Raw genomic sequence first — 21,326 nt, 5'->3', positions numbered from 1 at the left:
AAAGCCCCCCAGAGTATAATAAGAGGAGACCCCACAGTATGATAAACTGTTTTCAGTTTGGAACTCCAGGAATATTCATTACATTAATCTTGTGTACATACAAAACCATGGAATACATGGAATATTCGGAATACAGATGAGCAAATGGGTTTGAATGGAACCTGCTATGACCCAAATTTTGCAAAAATTTTGGTCTTGATCTCAACACAAAATTTTTGGAGTCATCACCCATGAAACACAACTTTATTTTCCATCAGAAAAGTAAAAGACATGATGGAAGAAAGAATCTGTCTAGTTTTTACCATTAAGTTGTCTGCAGGTCAATTCCAGATGACGGGAGCTCCATCTGCATCTTTCATTAATGTCTCATTGCGCTCACCACCTCCACCAATTCCAACTCTTTGCCTACTTGAAAAGGATCCCCTTCATTGATTCTGATAAACTTGGCATTTATTCTCTAGCCCCCACCATTTCTGAGCAATCGGTGCTGTTAGTTGGAGAGCCCAGGACTGCCCACCTAACAGCACTGAATGCTCAGGAATGGTGGGGGCTAGATAAAAAATTGCATCAGAATCAGTGGAGCGCCACCTATTGAAGGTTGTACATCGTTGAAGTTGGTGGAGAAGGTGGAAGGTCCTCTATAAACTGTATAATCTGGCATTATCAATGAATACGTGTCTTGTAGGTTGAATTTTGTTCCTAAATATTTGCGCTGTATAATATAGCAAAATATGTATTTTCAGGATGATTTATGGAGCCTATAAAAGATAACACCAACGTGCGGTGTAACCCATCAATTGTGTGAACACTTCCATGACCTTTCCAATAAGTTGACCAATTCTACACTTTTTAATTGCCCTCTTTAGAGGTAATCATGCAGATATTCCTTCTAGAATCTTTTTTTTTTTTTTATAAAAGGAACATTATGTAACACATGTCCAAGCGTGGTAAATTATAACACCTATTAATGAATCATCAAGTGGAGCAGTGAGTAAATTAACATTATTAGTCGAGGTTAATTGCAAGTGTCAGCCTCTAAAAATGCATTTTGTTTAATAATGGAAAAGTACATGAATAATACTAATAATATGTTCTACAGTGTAAGAGTGGGAAATGTGGAAAAATACGTCAGAAGATGGGGGGGGGGGGGTGTTACTAAACCATCTATGTTAGTTTTCCGGTGTACATATGGAGTATCTTTGCATCAAACTTGTTACATTGTTCCTTCTATGATCTGCTCTTTATTTTTTATGGAAGTGACGACCAAGGCTGGCCAGGGCAGTGACCTCTTGACCCAACAAATTTACTATAACTCAAACCAGGAAGCCATGCTTCACTTGCAAAGATTTCATAGAAGTATGACCTGAATTATTAAAGGGATCCTATCATTCAAACTTATTTTTTTCTCACTAACACATCTGAGTAGCCTTAAGAAAGGCTATTCTTCTCCTACCTTTCGATGTATTCTCCGCACCATCGTTCGCTTGAAATCCCAGTTTTCGTCAGTATGCAGCTGAGTTCTCCATCGCAGCACTGGGGGCGTTCCCCAGCACTGAAACAGCACTGGGGGCGTCCCCAGTGCTGCGAGAGAACTCTCTCTGTTGCCGCCTCCATCTTCTTCAGCAACGGCCTCTTCACACGTCTTGTACATGCGTCGAAGTTTGACCCCCCGCATACGCAGTTCGGCTCTGCTGGAGGGCCTTCACATGCGGGCAGCCATAGAACTACAGGAGCGTACTGCGCATGTTCGCGTAAGCAGCCACAAAAAATGGCCACCCGCATGTGAAATTGGCTCTGCCCAAGGCCCGCTGGCAGAGCTGACTTGCGTATGCGGGGGGTCAAAATTCAACGCATGTGCAAGATGCGTGAAGAGTCCGTTGCTGAAGAAGATGGAGGCGGCACTAGAGAGAGTTCTCTTGCAGCACTTGGGACGCCCCCAGTGCTGTTTGAGCACTGGGGATCGCCCCCAGTGCTGTTTGAGCGCTGGGGACCGCCCCCAGTGCTGCGAGAGAACTTATTTGCATACAGAAGAAAACCGGGATTTCAGGCAAACGGCTGTGCAGAGAAGACATCAAAAGGTAGGAGAAGAATAACCTTTCTTAAGGCTACTCAAACGTGTTAGTGAGAAAAAAAATGAGTTTGAATGATAGGATTTCTTCAAGATGTCAGAGCGTCTTATAATTCTGGAACCTCTTGCCCTTGTCGAGGACTTGATTACAAATTTTCCTTGTGGTCGATATATGTGAGACTGGGGCTCTATGACTACATCAAATCTTGACTCTTTTGCAGACTTGGTGGTTCCTTTTCACCATTGAGTTCTTGGCATGCTCAGATTACGTCAAGCACTTTTTTGGTGAATATTTAACAGTCTCTCCGCCAGCCCTACATCCACATGGAAGATAGAGGGGAACGTTTGCTCCCTTGTAACCGATGGAGGTCCCAGCAGTTGTTCCACTCAATGGTCTGGACATTACTGCTCTGTCCTTGGTCCCACTGGAAGTTCTTCTGATACTGAGATAAGCCATTCTAGCCACGAGTCAACCCATCTACTTCTTTAGCGGACACTATATTGGATGACCATCGTGAAAAAAAAAATTCAATGGAAAGGTGGGACGTCAATGCTCCTGACTAGAGATGAGCGAACACTAAAATGTTCGAGGTTCGAAATTCGATTCGAACAGCCGCTCAATGTTCGTGTGTTCGAACGGGTTTCGAACCCCATTATAGTCTATGGGGAACAGATACTCGTTAAGGGGGAAACCCAAATCCGTGTCTGGAGGGTCACCAAGTCCACTATGACACCCCAGGAAATGATGCCAACACCTCTGGAATGACACTGGGACAGCAGGGGAAGCATGTCTGGGGGCATCTAACACACCAAAGACCCTCTATTACCCCAACATCACAGCCTAACAACTACACACTTTACACACTCAATACCACCTCTCTGACAGTAGGAAAACACCTTGAAACATGTGTATTTGGCACTTGCAGTGAGGAGAGCTTGTCACCAGCAGTGAATTTGGCCCTTGTAGTAAGTTGAGGTTGGCACCAACATTTGTTTTGAAAATCAGGGTGGATTGAGCCTCTAACCAGCAGAGTTTGGGCAAATTCATGGTGGAGGGAGCCTCTAAAAACCCCAGTTTGGACCAATTCATGGTGGAGGGAGCCTCTAACCAGCCCAGTTTGGGCAAATTCATGGTGGAGGGAGCCTCTAAAAAACCCAGTTTGGACCAATTCATGGTGGAGGGAGCCTCTAACCAGCCCAGTTTGGGCAAATTCATGGTGGAGGGAGCCTCTAACCAGCCCAGTTTGGACCAATTAATGGTGGAGGGAGCCTCTAACCAGCCCAGTTTGGACCAATTAATGGTGGAGGGACCCTCTAACCACCCCAGTTTGGACCAATTCATGGTGGAGGGAGCCTCTAAACAGCCCAGTTTGGGCAAATTCATGGTGGAGGGAGCCTCTAAAAAACCCAGTTTGGACCAATTCATGGTGGAGGGAGCCTCTAACCAGCCCAGTTTGGACCAATTAATGGTGGAGGGAGCCTCTAAACAGCCAAGTTTGGACCAATTCATGGTGGAGGGAGCCTCTAAAAACCCCAGTTTGGACCAATTCATGGTGGAGGGAGCCTCTAACCAGCCCAGTTTGGGCAAATTCATGGTGGAGGGAGCCTCTAAACAGCCCAGTTTGGGCAAATTCATGGTGGAGGGAGCCTCTAACCAGCCCAGTTTGGACCAATTAATGGTGGAGGGAGCCTCTAACCAGCCCAGTTTGGACCAATTAATGGTGGAGGGAGCCTCTAACCAGCCCAGTTTGGACCAATTAATGGTGGAGGGAGCCTCTAACCACCCCAGTTTGGACCAATTCATGGTGGAGGGAGCCTCTAACCAGCCCAGTTTGGACCAATTCATGGTGGAGGGAGCCTCTAAAAAACCCAGTTTGGACCAATTCATGGTGGAGGGAGCCTCTAACCAGCCCAGTTTGGGCAAATTCATGGTGGAGGGAGCCTCTAAACAGCCCAGTTTGGGCAAATTCATGGTGGAGGGAGCCTCTAACCAGCCCAGTTTGGACCAATTAATGGTGGAGGGAGCCTCTAACCAGCCCAGTTTGGACCAATTAATGGTGGAGGGAGCCTCTAACCAGCCCAGTTTGGACCAATTAATGGTGGAGGGAGCCTCTAACCACCCCAGTTTGGACCAATTCATGGTGGAGGGAGCCTCTAACCAGCCCAGTTTGGACCAATTCATGGTGGAGGGAGCCTCTAAAAAACCCAGTTTGGACCAATTCATGGTGGAGGGAGCCTCTAAACAGCCCAGTTTGGGCAAATTCATGGTGGAGGGAGCCTCTAAACAGCCCAGTTTGGGCAAATTCATGGTGGAGGGAGCCTCTAACCAGCCCAGTTTGGACCAATTAATGGTGGAGGGAGCCTCTAACCAGCCCAGTTTGGACCAATTAATGGTGGAGGGAGCCTCTAACCACCCCAGTTTGGACCAATTCATGGTGGAGGGAGCATCTAAACAGCCAAGTTTGGACCAATTCATGGTGGAGGGAGCCTCTAAAAACCCCAGTTTGGACCAATTCATGGTGGAGGGAGCCTCTAACCAGCCCAGTTTGGGCAAATTCATGGTGGAGGGAGCCTCTAAAAAACCCAGTTTGGACCAATTCATGGTGGAGGGAGCCTCTAAACAGCCAAGTTTGGACCAATTCATGGTGGAGGGAGCCTCTAAACAGCCAAGTTTGGACCAATTCATGGTGAAGGGAGCCTCTAAAAACCCGTTTGGACCAATTCATGGTGGAGGGAGCCTCTAACCAGCCCAGTTTGGGCAAATTCATGGTGGAGGGAGCCTCTAAACAGCCCAGTTTGGGCAAATTCATGGTGGAGGGAGCCTCTAACCAGCCCAGTTTGGACCAATTAATGGTGGAGGGAGCCTCTAACCAGCCCAGTTTGGACCAATTAATGGTGGAGGGAGCCTCTAACCAGCCCAGTTTGGACCAATTAATGGTGGAGGGAGCCTCTAACCACCCCAGTTTGGACCAATTCATGGTGGAGGGAGCCTCTAAACAGCCAAGTTTGGACCAATTCATGGTGGAGGGAGCCTCTAAAAACCCCAGTTTGGACCAATTCATGGTGGAGGGAGCCTCTAACCAGCCCAGTTTGGGCAAATTCATGGTGGAGGGAGCCTCTAAACAGCCCAGTTTGGGCAAATTCATGGTGGAGGGAGCCTCTAACCAGCCCAGTTTGGACCAATTAATGGTGGAGGGAGCCTCTAACCAGCCCAGTTTGGACCAATTAATGGTGGAGGGAGCCTCTAACCACCCCAGTTTGGACCAATTCATGGTGGAGGGAGCCTCTAACCAGCCCAGTTTGGACCAATTCATGGTGGAGGGAGCCTCTAAAAAACCCAGTTTGGACCAATTCATGGTGGAGGGAGCCTCTAAACAGCCCAGTTTGGGCAAATTCATGGTGGAGGGAGCCTCTAACCAGCCCAGTTTGGGCAAATTCATGGTGGAGGGAGCCTCTAAACAGCCCAGTTTGGGCAAATTCATGGTGGAGGGAGCCTCTAACCAGCCCAGTTTGGACCAATTAATGGTGGAGGGAGCCTCTAAAAAACCCAGTTTGGACCAATTCATGGTGGAGGGAGCCTCTAACCAGCCCAGTTTGGGCAAATTCATGGTGGAGGGAGCCTCTAAACAGCCCAGTTTGGGCAAATTCATGGTGGAGGGAGCCTCTAACCAGCCCAGTTTGGACCAATTAATGGTGGAGGGAGCCTCTAAAAAACCCAGTTTGGACCAATTCATGGTGGAGGGAGCCTCTAAACAGCCCAGTTTGGGCAAATTCATGGTGGAGGGAGCCTCTAAACAGCCCAGTTTGGGCAAATTCATGGTGGAGGGAGCCTCTAACCAGCCCAGTTTGGACCAATTAATGGTGGAGGGAGCCTCTAACCAGCCCAGTTTGGACCAATTGATGGTGGAGGGAGCCTCTAACCACCCCAGTTTGGACCAATTCATGGTGGAGGGAGCCTCTAACCAGCCCAGTTTGGACCAATTCATGGTGGAGGGAGCCTCTAAAAAACCCAGTTTGGACCAATTCATGGTGGAGGGAGCCTCTAAACAGCCCAGTTTGGGCAAATTCATGGTGGAGGGAGCCTCTAACCAGCCCAGTTTGGGCAAAATCATGGTGGAGGGAGCCTCTAAACAGCCCAGTTTGGGCAAATTCATGGTGGAGGGAGCCTCTAACCAGCCCAGTTTGGACCAATTAATGGTGGAGGGAGCCTCTAAAAAACCCAGTTTGGACCAATTCATGGTGGAGGGAGCCTCTAACCAGCCCAGTTTGGGCAAATTCATGGTGGAGGGAGCCTCTAAACAGCCCAGTTTGGGCAAATTCATGGTGGAGGGAGCCTCTAACCAGCCCAGTTTGGACCAATTAATGGTGGAGGGAGCCTCTAAAAAACCCAGTTTGGACCAATTCATGGTGGAGGGAGCCTCTAAACAGCCCAGTTTGGGCAAATTCATGGTGGAGGGAGCCTCTAAACAGCCCAGTTTGGACCAATTCATGGTGGAGGGAGCCTCTAAACAGCCCAGTTTGGGCAAATTCATGGTGGAAGGAGCCTCTAACCAGCAGAGTTGTGGGAAAGCAGGGTGGAGGGAGCCTCTAACCAGCAGAGTTGGTGGAAATCAGGGTGGAGGGAGCCTCTAACCAGCAGAGTTGGGGGAAATCATGTTGGAGGGAGCCTAGTATTAGCAGAATTGTGCAACGCTTATGGTGGATGAGTATGAGGATGCGGAGGAATTGGAGAGGTTGAGTACAGACATGGAGTTTCATGTTGGGGTGCTTTACACAGGTGGGCACAAAAATGACGGCTCTACCCAGTGGTGGTTCATTTTTATCAAAGTGAGCCGGTCGGCACTCTCAGCTGACAGACGGGTGCGCTTGTCAGTGATGATGCCACCGGCTGCACTGAACACCCTCTCAGATAGGACGCTGGCGGCAGGACAGGACAGCACCTCCAAGGCATATAGGGCAAGTTCAAGCCACAGGTCCAACTTCGACACCCAATACGTGTAGGGCGCAGAGGGGTCGGAGAGGACAGGGCTGTGGTCGGAAAGGTATTCCCGCAACATGCGCCTATACTTCTCACGCCTGGTGACACTAGGACCCTCCGTGGCGGCACTTTGGCGAGGGGGTGCCATCAAGGTGTCCCAGACCTTAGACAGTGTGCCCCTCGTTTGTGTGGACCGGTGAGAACTTGGTTGCCTACTGGAGGAACTGCCCTCCCTGCCGCCAACGTCACATGCTGGAAACATCTCCATCATATTCTGCACCAATTGCCTGTGGCAAGCATTGATGCGATTGGCCCTCCCCTCTACCGGAATAAAAGACGAGATGTTGTTTTTATACCGGGGGTCAAGGATAGCAAAGATCCAGTACTGGTTGTCCTCCATGATTTTGACAATACGCTTGTCGGTTGTAAAGCACCCCAACATGAACTCAGCCATGTCTGCCACAGTGTTAGTTGGCATGACTCCTCTGGCCCCACCGGAAAGTTCAATCTCCATTTCCTCCTCATCCTCCATGTCTACCCATCCGCGCTGCAACAATGGGACGATTCGAAGTTGCCCGGAAGCCTCCTGTATCACCATCACATCATCGGACAACTCTTCTTCCTCCTCCTCCTCCTCCTCCTCCTCCATTAAACGCAGTGAAGCGGACAGATGTGTGGACCTACTCTCCAGCTGTGACGGATCGGATGCTATCCCTAACTCCTCTGTGTGATCTGAGTTATCCCTGATGTCAATCATGGATTCTCTCAGAACACACAAGAGCGGGATTGTAAGGCTCACCATCACATCCTCAGAGCTCACCCTCCTTGTGGACTCCTCAAAGACCCGTAGGATGTCACAAAGGTCTCTCATCCATGGCCACTCATGGATGTGAAACTGAGGCAGCTGACTTTGTGGCACCCTAGGGTTTTGTAGCTGGTATTCCATCAAAGGTCTCTGCTGCTCAACCACTCTATTCAACATCTGAAACGTTGAGTTCCAGCGTGTGGGGACGTCGCACAAAAGCCGGTGTTGTGGCACATGCAGGCGTTGCTGGAGAGATTTTAAGCTAGCAGCGGCTACTGTCGACTTGCGAAAGTGGGCGCACATGCGCCGCACTTTCACCAGTAGCTCTGGAACATTGGGGTAGCTCTTTAGGAAACGTTGCACCACTAGGTTGAAGACGTGGGCCAGGCATGGAACATGTTGGAGTCCGGCAAGCTCCAGAGCTGCTACCAGGTTCCGGCCGTTATCACAAACGACCATGCCTGGGCCCAGGTGCAGCGGCTCAAACCATATTGCCATCTCATCGAGGAGGGCATCCCTCACCTCGGAGGCAGTGTGCTGTCTGTCCCCCAAGCTGATCAGCTTCAGCACAGCCTGCTGACGTCTACCAACGCCAGTGCTGCAACGTTTCCAACTCGTAGCTGGGGTCAATCTAACAGCGGAGGAGGAGGCGGTGGCGGAGGAGGAGGCGGTGGCGGAGGAGGAGGCGGTAGAGGAGGAGGAGGAGGGGGGTGTTCTTCTCGTGTCCCTGCCAGGAATGTTAGGCGGGGAGACGAGGTACACCGGGCCAGTTTGGGAAGCAGTCCCAGCCTCAACTACATTCACCCAGTGTGCCGTCAGTGAAATGTAGCGTCCCTGTCCGCATGCACTTGTCCACGCGTCGGTGGTCAAGTGGACCTTTGTGCAAAGCGCGGAACTAAGGGCCCGCCTGATGTTGAGTGACACGTGCTGGTGCAAGGCGGGGACGGCACACCGGGAGAAGTAGTGACGGCTAGGGACGGCATAGCGAGGTGCCGCAGTTGCCATCAGGTCCAGGAAGGCGGGAGTTTCAACAAGCCGGAACGCCAACATCTCCTGGGCCAGCAGTTTAGCGATGTTGGCGTTCAAGGCTTGCGCGTGTGGGTGGTTAGCAGTGTATTTCTGCCGCCGCTCCAATGTCTGAGAGATGGTGGGTTGTTGTAAAGAAACGCCTGATGGTGCCTTTGATGGTGCAGGAGAAGGAGATAAGACAGGACCAGGGGAGGATGAGGTAGAAGTCAACAAAGTGGCGGAGGCAGATGAAGTGGTGTCCTGGCTCGTCCTCTGGAGTGCATCGCCAGCACAGTCAGCAGTGGCAGTGGCAGAGGCAGTGGCAGTGGCGTGAACGGCAGGCGGCCTTTGTCCTGCCGTTGCTGCCTGCCACTGATTCCAGTGCTTGGATTCCAAATGACGGCGCATTGAAGTGGTGGACAGGTTGCTCTTCTCAGAGCCCCTAATCAATTTCGAGAGGCAAATTGTGCAGACAACACTATATCTGTCCTCGGCGCATTCCTTGAAAAAACTCCACACCTTCGAGAAACGTGCCCTCGAGGTGGGAGTTTTTCGGGGCTGGGTACGAACTGGAACATCTTGGGAGATTCCGGGTGTGGCCTGGCTTCGCCTAAGCTGCTGACCTCTGCCTCTGCCTCTAGCTACCCTTTTTGGTGCTGCACCTGCCTCAACATCCACACTACTTTCCCCGCTTGACATCCCCCCTGTCCAGGTCGGGTCAGTGTCCTCATCATCCACCACTTCCTCTTCCAACTCCTGTCTCATCTCCTCCTCCCGCACAATGCGCCGGTCAACTGGATGCCCTGACGGCAACTGCGTCACATCATCGTCGATGAGGGTGGGTTGCTGGTCATCCACCACCAAATCGAACGGAGATGGAGGAGACTCTAGTGTTTGAGCATCTGGACACAGATGCTCCTCTGTTAGGTTCGTGGAATCGTGACGTGGAGAGGCAGGTTGAGGGACAATGAAAGGAGCGGAGAACAGCTCTGGGGAGCAGGGACAGTTTGGGTTATTGTTCTGTAAAGCTTCGGAATTTTGGGAGGAAGGAAGACAAGACTGTTGGGTAATAGGAGGAGAGGAGGCAGAGTCTGACTGGCTGCTGGACAATGTGCTGTAAGCGTTCTCTGACAGCCATTGCAAGACCTGTTCCTGGTTCTCGGGCCTACTAAGGTTTGTACCCTGCAGTTTAGTTAATGTGGCAAGCAACCCTGGCACTGTGGAGTGGCGCAATGCTTGCTGCCCCACAGGAGTAGGCACGGGACGCCCTGTGGCTTCACTGCTACCTTGCTCCCCAGAACCATTCCCCCGACCTCGCCCACGGCCTCGTCCACGTCCCTTTCCGGGAGCCTTGCGCATTTTGAATTCCTAGTTAGAAATTGGCACTGTATACCAGTAGTAAAAATTGTGGGTGCACGTAACCCCAATATATTCTTTGAATTCCCAGTCAGACACTGGCACTATATGGCAGTAGCAAGAAATGAGGTTATTTGTATTCCCAATATACTCTTTGAATTCCCAGTCAGACAATGGCACTGTATACCAGTAGTAAAAATTGTGGGTGCACGTAACCCCAATATATTCTTTGAATTCCCAGTCAGAAACTGGCACTATATGGCAGTAGCAAGAAATGAGGGTATTTGTATTCCCAATATACTCTTTGAATTCCCAGTCAGACAATGGCACTGTATACCAGTAGTAAAAATTGTGGGTGCACGTAACCCCAATATATTCTTTGAATTACCAGTCAGAAACTGGCACTATATGGCAGTAGCAAGAAATGAGGGTATTTGTATTCCCAATATATTCTTTGAATTCCCAGTCAGACAATGGCACTGTATACCAGTAGTAAAAATTGTGGGTGTATATAGCCCCAATTCTATTGCTAGGGGACTTGCAGGGTATTTCTGGGGTGAAGGTGGGGGGGCACACCGTTGGAACGGGTATCGGGGTATATATCGGGTATACGGGAATACACTGTCAGTGTATTCCATTCAGGATCCTGGGAAAGCTGGGTTGCGGCGATTGAGCCCGTCAGTGCCACGTTACACTGACAAGCTTCTCCCTGGAATTTAGCTCTTATAAGAGCTGTTGGTTGTCTTCTCCTTCCTATCCTAGCCTGTCCCTGCCTACCCAGAATCTAACCCCTAGCTAGCTGGACGGAAACCTCCGTCCTCGGTGAATTGCAAGCTCAGAATGACGCGAACCTGGGCGTCGCTGTTCTTTTAAATTAGAGGTCACATGTTTTCGGCAGCCAATGGGTTTTGCCTACTTTTTTCAACGTCACCGGTGTCGTAGTTCCTGTCCCACCTACCCTGCGCTGTTATTGGAGCAAAAAAGGCGCCAGGGAAGGTGGGAGGGGAATCGAGTAATGGCGCACTTTACCACGCGGTGTTCGATTCGATTCGAACATGCCGAACAGCCTAATATCCGATCGAACATGAGTTCGATAGAACACTGTTCGCTCATCTCTACTCCTGACCAATCCCAAGTTTTCCACTTTTGGTAGGAGATTAGTTTCAATTGCAACTTGTTTCCACGTTAGACTCTGGTCCGTTAATATTTTGTTTCCATGGCGTTCAAGTCAACAAAGTAACAAAAAGTAACAAAAACTCTGAAGCTAATTCGAATGTAGGAAGAGAGTACGGCGACACTTGATATAACTGCGAGCGTTTCTGTCATCGGAATAAAAACAGGTGATCACTGATGGAGAAAATTAGGAGAGGAAGGAAGAGAAATATAAAAGAAGAATTTACTGCACATTAGAAAGCAGAAAATACTAAAAATGATATTTATGGTGTGTTTAATGTGAGGGAACTGTTCAGATGGACTGAATTCATCCTGCAGAGTCACAGATCAGCTCTCTGCATAAGGATGTCTCAAGGTCGAGTTTAATTATTACATCCTGGAGTAGCGACAGCGCCGATGGTGGATTCGTCATCCATTGAACAGGTTTTCTAGACTAGTTTTTCTGTGTTCATCTTAACATGCCATAAATCAATTTCATTCATGTTATCATTTATATATAATAGAGACAGATGGTGTGACTGGCAAGAGACTGAAAGAGACTGGCACTATGCTACTTCCTCTACTTCCTGTCCTTCAGTCAGGATTAGGGTTGAGCGATCAGGATCGGAATCCGATCTTTTCTGATCCTGATCGCTCAACCCTAATCCTGACTGTAAGAGTAAATTTCTCGATTGCAATCAGAATTCCAATCCCGTTCTTTTTCAATGGGATCAAGGTCTCATGTTAGTTCCCACAATGCTTGTCTACTGGCCAAAAGGGTTGAGCGATCTGGAAATATCGGATCCCAATTGGCGATCGAGCAAATTTCACGATCGCGATCATAATTTTGATCCCAATCTTTTTCAGCGAGATTGAGGTCTCACGTTAGATCCCACAATGCTTGGCCACTGGCCAATCAGGTTGAGCAATCGGGATCGGGAAAGATCAGATCCCGATCGGTGATTGAGCAAAAAATTTTGCGATCGGGATCGGCTGGAAAATGATTTTAAATCGGATTTTAAAAACGATCCTGAAATCTCAAGATCGGCTCAACCCTAGTCAAGTTTCTATGTAGCCTAGTGTTGGACTGGCCCACCAGAGTACTAGAGGACCTTCCAGTGTCTTAGACTCTAACACAATAATGCTTTGGCTTAAAAAAAAATGCAATTTTATGAGTATTATGGTCTATAGCCTAGGGTTGCTGGTGCTGAGTCCCCAGAATCACTTCAGCAATCTTGTGGGAGAAAATTGAAGCCATCAAGCTTTGGCAGTACAGCATATATGATAGAAGGCCTCATTGGCGACCTGGAATATGAAGAAGAAAGTGAATAGTCATGGAAGACCTCCTTGGTCTCCAGTTATTATAAACACAAAAAGCTACAATAGCACCAATAATATTATTACTAATTCCTACAGTATATAAAATACATGAAAATGAGGTTCTTGATTTACATTTTGAGTAATTGTATAAGCCCATCTGCCCAGTGACAAGGTGACCATTTTTAGATGGATTTAATCGAAATGCAGACCAAGAACCTCATTTTCATGTATTTTTATAGGAATTATCAGTAAATCTCTTGGTGCTAGCAGAATACTGTAGCAGCTTTTTTCTTTACATGTTTATTGTAGCTATGGCTAGGTAGACCCGCATTACTTGTTCACGTTGTTTGTCAGTAGGGTTGAGCAATCAGGATCGGGAAAGATCGGCTGGAAAATGATTGGAAATCGGATTTTGAAATTTCAAGTTTGGCTCAACCCCAAAAGTGACTTTTCCCATAGAGAAGCATTGACTAGGGTTGAGCGATCGAGATCGGGAAAGATCGGATCCTGATCAACGATTGAGAAAATTTCACGATCACGATCGGGATTGGCTGGAAAATGTTTGGAAATCGGATTTTAAAATTGATCCTGAAATCTCAAGATCGGCTGAACCCTATTTGTCAGTGCTGTCGATGTCTGTATGTTTGTTCTACTTATTATACTCTGGAATCTGAATAGTTAATACTAACCATTTTTATTCCTCACTTCCGATTCAATCTGAAACAAAATTTCCAGCTGAGCCTCACAAATATTCCCAAAGCGAACCATATGTGGTTGGACCATGACTACCGTCCTGCTATTGTCATCACTACTGCAGTCCATTGGTGACTATTTTAAATCACAACCTGGGACTCCAACCAGTAATGTTCATGATATGGAGATTAAGAGTGAAGATTGGGGCGATTCCTTAGATTTTGCCCCCAGTCTGGCCACTGTGATGCTCATTATGACTTAGAGAATTTCCACCTCTTGTAAGAGACGTTACATTGCAAAGTCAACAAAACACCATCTAAGCCTCCCCCTGCTACGCCGCTGAGCAGAAGAGGCTTCATGCAGATTTAAACATCTGGTCGGAGTCGAGAAAACCCGAATCACGGGAGATTCCATTCAACTCTACGACAGGAGGCAACAGATTTGGAGCGCTATGATTTCCCAGCCCTATAAATAGTGTGAAATTGTATAATAGTACAGGCGGGAGCTTTCTTACATTTTTTTTTTTTTTTTTTGGAGGGGGGTTTGTTCTATGAATACTGTATAAGCCATATCTATGACATTCCCATCGCACAGTATGACATCTCACATTAATATGCATGCACTTTAGAACACAGCAATAAAGTATCTAGTAACTCGCTGTAATCAGATTCACCTCCATTAACATGAAGACATGCACAATATTATAAATGCAACGTGAACGTTCTCAGCCCCTTCATTAATTTTTCCATCAGTTGAAATAATCCTGCTCTGCTCATTTTGGTGGAAATGAATATCGAGGGTTTTTTTTCTTAGTTTTTTTTTTGTACATGCTCCTGTCGCTGCTGATATTTCTGAAGGCCAAGTGTTAAAATTCTATTTAATGAGGAGCCTTCAGTTTTACATTCATCACAGCTGCATTAGCCGTCTGTAGCCGATATTACTGCAAGGTGTACACGTGAACTAACACAATAGATGAAGATAGATGGCCCGTCCTACAAGGTGAACGGGGACAGTAGGGTCCAACTTAACTCTATTCTAAGTATAACCTGTCCTACACAAATGGGAAGGAGTCTACAGCCAATATGGAGGCAGATTCACTCCAAAAATTCATAATTAGAGATGGGCTAACGGATATTTGTGAGACTCGACCCTCCAATTCATATTATACTCTGTCTCTTAAGACCCCATAAGTGTCTGTAGAAGGCCTTTGCCAGCAGGCATCCTCGCAGGGACGGAGGAAGAGGACACGCCAACCACAAGAGGTAGATCCGACAAGGTGCCCGGCAGGAGCGAGAAGGGGCACCTCTGTCAGGATGTCAGGCCCGCACTTATGGATGAAGCAACTGGTGGTAGGGCTGAGGACCAGAAGGCTGAGTTGCCACTCGTCGATGCACTTTAGGCTGCAAGATCCAATATGGCGGGCGGTCATCGGTGTCAGGTAGGCCTTGGGCTAGGGAAGATCAGGAAAGGCTGTAAACTGGAAAAAACACCCCAGACTGGCTCACGGAGACCCGGGGGGAAGGTCTCTGGGTATTTAGGACACAATCAGGCTCAGGATATCCCTGATACTGGCAGGATTAAGCGAAAGGGGATGAGGAGCTCTGTAATACACATCTTCTCCCTTTGCCAGCTAGCCACATCAATCCCAAGACCCCATAAGTGGAGACCACAGGGATAACAAACAGTTATACTCACCTTTCCTGGACATCCTCGTGGCATCCAGCCTGGTGTCCTCTCCTGACCTCTGGCTGATGTCACAGGCTCCAGGGTCATCATTAAGGCCAATGATTCACCCTCAGAGATCTGCATAGACATCATGACATGTCATATGTGTTTCGTGAATGATCCCAAAAAGGTTTTGTTTGAGCCCAAAACTATTAGACTTTGGGGCGAATCTATTTGATCTCAATCAGTTTGCTCATCTCTATTCATGTAATTTTTTAAGTACTCCATATTTATGCCCCCAAGATTCAATTCATGAAGAGTCACAAAGTTTCCAGTTTCATTTCCAGTTCTAACCGTAGTGCTTTTATTTCTATATTGTGAGGTCTCAGCATATTATTTTCTGGGACTTGAAGACAAAACAGAGTAGAATAATAATAATTTGGAGTGACAAATACTCAGAACCCCAAATTCATCCAAACCTGATATTTTTGGAAAACTTATAAAGAGCCCAACCTTTTACAACCCTGTTCACTCATCTCTAGTCTTAACATTTAAAGGGATCCTATCATTAAAATTAAATTTTTTCTGGGTACCACATCAGGATAGCCTTAAGAAAGGCTATTGTTCTCCTACAATTAGATGTCTTCTCCGTGCCACCATTCGGTATATAATCCGGTTTACGTCGGTATGCAAATGAGTTGAGCGGTCCCCAATGTGGCGAGAGAACTCTCCACCGCCGTCTTCTTCCAGTGATGGCTTCAAACTTCTAGGCCCCGGGCCTAGGGCAAAGCTGACTGCGCATGCCCATGGCCACAAGAAAATGGTCACTTACACAGTATTGCAAGCGGCTATTTGCTTGTGGCCGACAGGCATGCACAGTTGGCTGCCCGAGGCCTAGAAGTTTGAAGCCACCGCTGGAAGAAGACGCAAAGAAGACCCGTTCCTGAAGAAGATGGAGGTGGCACTGGTGCACCCCCACATTCCTACTAAGATGCTTTATTTCCTTGCTTTGCACATTTGGGATCAGTGGCTTCCTCCATTTTGATTGTGTACTCTTCACACCCATCCAAGACTAGTTTTTTATAGGCTTGTAATCTCCAAACCCTGAGTTTATTTTTTAGGTCCACATGAGGTAAGACTGTTTTTGTAGGGTAGCCTAAATCCATGAACCCATCCTGTAAGGCGTCAATGGTTCAGGCTGGTGGAGGTGGAGTCATTTTGGGTGGAAGGGTTTCTTGGCACATCCTGGGTCCTCTGATACCTGGTAACTATATAGGTCACAATAAACTTTTTAACATTTGTATCCAAGTTATTGCAACTTTTTTTTAATATTATGCATTCTTAAAAATATATGTCTATGCAAAGAGCTCCCCCTATTGGGAACAAAGTCTGAAAAATAGAATGTTAATTTTTCAATTCTATTTTTTTCACGATATCGGATTTATCCCTTATTGTGTATTTTTTTAATTTTTCATCTTAGCTTATTGTAATGTAACGTAACGTAATGTAACATAATGTAACGTAACGTAATGTAACGTAACATAATGTAACGTAACGTATCGTAATGTAACGTAATGTAATGTAACGTAATGTAACGTAACGTAATGTAATGTAACGTAACATAATGTAACATATCGTAATGTAATGTAATGTAACATAATGTAACGTAATGTAACGTAATGTAATGTAACGTAACGTAATGTAATGTAACGTCATGTAATGTAATGTAACGTAACGTAATGTAACGTAATGTAACGTAGCGTAACGTAATGTAACGTAATGTAACGTATCGTAATGTAATGTAATGTAATGTAACGTAATGTAATGTAACGTCATGTAATGTAATGTAACGTAATGTAACGTAACGTAACGTAATGTAACGTAATGTAACGTAATGTAACGTAACGTATCGTAATGTAACGTAATGTAACGTATCGTAATGTAATGTAATGTAACGTAACGTAATGTAACGTAACATAATGTAACGTAATGTAACGTAACGTAATGTAACGTAATGTAACGTAATGTAACGTAACGTAATGTAACGTAACGTATCGTAATGTAATGTAACGTATCGTAATGTAACGTAATGTAATGTAACGTAACGTAATGTAACGTAATGTAACGTAACGTAACGTAATGTAATGTAACGTATACCGCCACAGGTGAGAACAGCGTTTAAAATAAATTGTCAGCATAATATAAAAGCGTGTAAGATAAAAAGGTCAGTTCCTGTTAGTTAAGCAGATATTTATTGTTGTCTTCAGGCTTGAATGGCTGTAACGGAGGAGGCTCATTATTCTCCATTCTTTATGGTTGAGAGAAAGGGAAAACATACAGATTTTGCATGCGATGGTAGTCTCAGGCGGAGAAACCATGGTTACTGATCTACTTAAAGATTCACTAGGATGTTCTAAATTCCAGATCCAAGATGGGCTTTTAAATGACATTGCGTGTGAATGATGGCTCTGTAAGTAGCCGACCACCTTCATAAACAGGTGTTGGCGGGAAGGGAGATGGTCAGATGTATGTGTCACTTATAGAACCTATCATTTATTTATCCTAGATCTAGTGTTGGGCTTGCCGTACAACGCCTCCATTTAATTGAATATGTCGCCTCTTATTATCCGCGGGTCTGTATGTTACATTTCATATTACCGCGTGATGTGGTGTTTTATAAACCTCAAGAGAAAAGCAGTAAGAACCTAATTCTTATAATAATAAAAAAATTACTATACAAACTATTTAACTTATCTCAGGACTCCAATTCCACATGAGTATGATATAATAACAAAACACTTGAGAGTCTGCAATTCACAATACAACCACTGGGCGGACATATATATCATATTACTTTCTGACTAGGGTTGAGCCGATCTTGACTTTTCAGGATCGATTTTGAAATCTGATTTCCGATCATTTTTCATTCGAACCCGATCTCGATCCCAATTCCGATCCCAATGCAAGTCAATGGGATTTTTTTACTAATCGGAGGTCGGATTTTAAGAGCAATCCTATTCACTATACAGCATGGAATCTAACAATTGAACACTTTAATTGTTAGAATCCACGCTGTGTAGTGATTATTTTTAATCACTAAGTAGCCAGAGGATTTTTTTTTTAATCCTCTGGCTACTTAGCCCCCCCTGGTGTCCACTTACCTGCAGAGATGACTGGTCCGGTGCCCGCTGTTCTCGTTCTTCTTCGCCTTGCTGCCCCCTGCCTCCCAGGTTAGGAGAGTGTGGGCGGGTACTGGGAGGGGACATGTCACGTCTCCCCACCCTGTACCCGCCCACACTCTCCTAAGCCACAAGCCCCGCCTTCTTCCTAGCTCTTTAACACTAACCTGGGAGGAGGGGACAGCGAGGCGAAGAAGAACGAGAACACCGGGCACTGGACCAGCCATCTCTGCAGGTAAGTAGCTACTAGAGATGTTAGCTAGTCTCCCATTAGAATAAATGGACGCAGCCGGCGTACAGAGGGTTAAGGCTGTGTGCCGGCTGCTTCAATTCATTCCTATGGAACCGCAGCGGAGCCTTCACACTAAGTATACACTCGCTCAGAATGAGCGGAGCGTATACTCAGTGTGAAGGCTAACATTCTTAGCTTTTCCCACAATGCTTGGCCAGTAGCAAAGCATTGTGGGAAATAATCATCGATCTCGATCCCATCTAAAAAGATCCTGTTCGGAATTCTGATCGTGATCGTGAAATTTTCTCGATCACCGATCGGAATCCGATCTTTTCCGAACACGATCGCTCAACCCTATTTGTGACACAACGCAGGCTAACAGTATTGTCTTGATAAGCTAGTCATCTCATGACATGTATCCGGATAGAAAGAATGATAGACCTGCTTCTTCCCATGTGAACTGTCACCTGTTTGCTGGACGAATGAGACTTTGTCAAACAAAAACATACTCGGTCCTGTGCATTCTCCTGCTTTCTTTGTATCTCCTCCAGCGTTCTGCTACTAATTTATTTAATGATAGTTTTTCTTGTGACTGTTATATGTCATGGCCACTGCACACGTCCATTGGCCATTTTTCTGTGCAAACAGGAGAGAAGAAGCGGAGACCAGATAGCAATGTTGGTCAAGAAACACAAAAAGTTGCAATTTTTTTCGTGGCTGTGCTTCAAAAATTACTTTTTTCATGCCACGTGCATCCCTCACATCAATGATAATTTTCACCCAGCGTTAAGTTTTGTGCATAAGGCCCTTAGACTGTACAACCCAATATTTCACTGTCTGATATAAGACCGGGCCCCATCACATATCTAACCATGCGCTGCCAATAATGACACATGTGACTAAATATACCGATTGTCCGATGGCCCGGGGCATTCATCTATGCCAGGAACTTGTTTTCCCACACAAAGGAGAATGCAAGTGCAATAGGAACATCTGCAGCCCAGAGTCTATTGATTTCTGCTGTTTATAACTCCGTCCTCGACCAGATCTGCATGGAACGTGCTACGCGCCGCGCTCCCATCTCCCCTGATGAGGCGAGTTCTCAAGAGTTAATTTAGCCCAATCCAAGAACTTGTTCTAGTAATATTTACAAGCAATTAGGTATTAAGTCATGCAGTAATGTTATGGCCGGTGGGGATTTGCACAGGATTTCCCTACGTAAAGAGGTTGATGGGGCAAAGCCAGAGGAGCGGAGATCTGCGGCGGGTGGAGAAATAATAACAAGAACAGCGACACATATACAAGATGGAACAGAGAGAAGGAAATGCAACGACAGGAGCGCAACTCAATGTATACTGGATATAGAGAATGGGAAGGGTCGGAAGAGGATAAACTCAGAACCACAAATCTCCCTCCCTCATCTATCTATCTATCTATCTATCTATCTCCTATCTATCTATCTATCTATCTATCTATCTATCTATCTATCTCCTATCTATCTATCTATCTATCTATCTATCTATCTATCTCCTATCTATCTATCTATCTATCTATCTATCTATCTCCTATCTATCTATCTATCTATCTATCTATCTATCTCCTATCTATCTATCTATCTATCTATCTATCTATCTATCTATCTCCTATCTATCTATCTATCTATCTATCTCCTATCTATCTATCTATCTATCTATCTATCTATCTATCTCCTATCTATCTATCTATCTATCTATCTATCTATCTATCTATCTCCTATCTACCTATTATCTATCTATCTATCTATCTATCTATCTATCTATCTCATTATCTATCTCCTATCTATCTATCTATCTCCTATCTATCTATCTATCTATCTATCTATCTATCTATCTACTATCTATCTATCTATCTATCTATCTATCTATCTATCTATCTCCTATCTACCTATTATCTATCTATCTATCTATCTATCTCCTATCTATCTATCTATCTATCTATCTATCTACTATCTATCTATCTATCTATCTATCTATCTATCTATCTATCTCCTATCTACCTATTATCTATCTATCTATCTATCTATCTCCTATCTATCTATCTATCTATCTATCTCATTATCTATCTCCTATCTATCTATCTATCTATCTATCTCCTATCTATCTATCTATCTATCTATCTATCTATCTATCTATCTATCTATCTATCTATCTCCTATATCTATCCATCTATCTATCTATCTATCTATCTATCTCATTATCTATCTCCTATCTACCTATCTATCTATCTATCTATCTCCTATCTATCTATCTCCTATCTATCTATCTATCTATCTATCTATCTCCTATCTATCTATCTATCTATCTATCTATCTATCTATCTCCTATCTATCTATCTATCTATCTATCTATCTCCTATCTATCTATCTATCTATCTATCTATCTATCTATCTATCTCCTATCTACCTATTATCTATCTATCTATCTATCTATCTATCTATCTATCTCATTATCTATCTCCTATCTATCTATCTATCTCCTATCTATCTATCTATCTATCTATCTATCTACTATCTATCTATCTATCTATCTATCTATCTATCTATCTCCTATCTACCTATTATCTATCTATCTATCTATCTATCTATCTATCTCATTATCTATCTCCTATCTATCTATCTATCTATCTCCTATCTATCTATCTATCTATCTATCTATCTATCTATCTATCTATCTATCTATCTATCTATCTCCTATATCTATCCATCTATCTATCTATCTATCTATCTATCTCATTATCTATCTCCTATCTACCTATCTATCTATCTATCTATCTATCTATCTATCTCCTATCTATCTATCTCCTATCTATCTATCTATCTATCTATCTATCTA

This window comes from Leptodactylus fuscus, chromosome 4, assembly GCF_031893055.1.
Source record: "Leptodactylus fuscus isolate aLepFus1 chromosome 4, aLepFus1.hap2, whole genome shotgun sequence".
Classification (NCBI taxonomy): Eukaryota; Metazoa; Chordata; class Amphibia; order Anura; family Leptodactylidae; genus Leptodactylus; species Leptodactylus fuscus.
Note: the sequence above shows the minus strand (reverse complement) of the source record.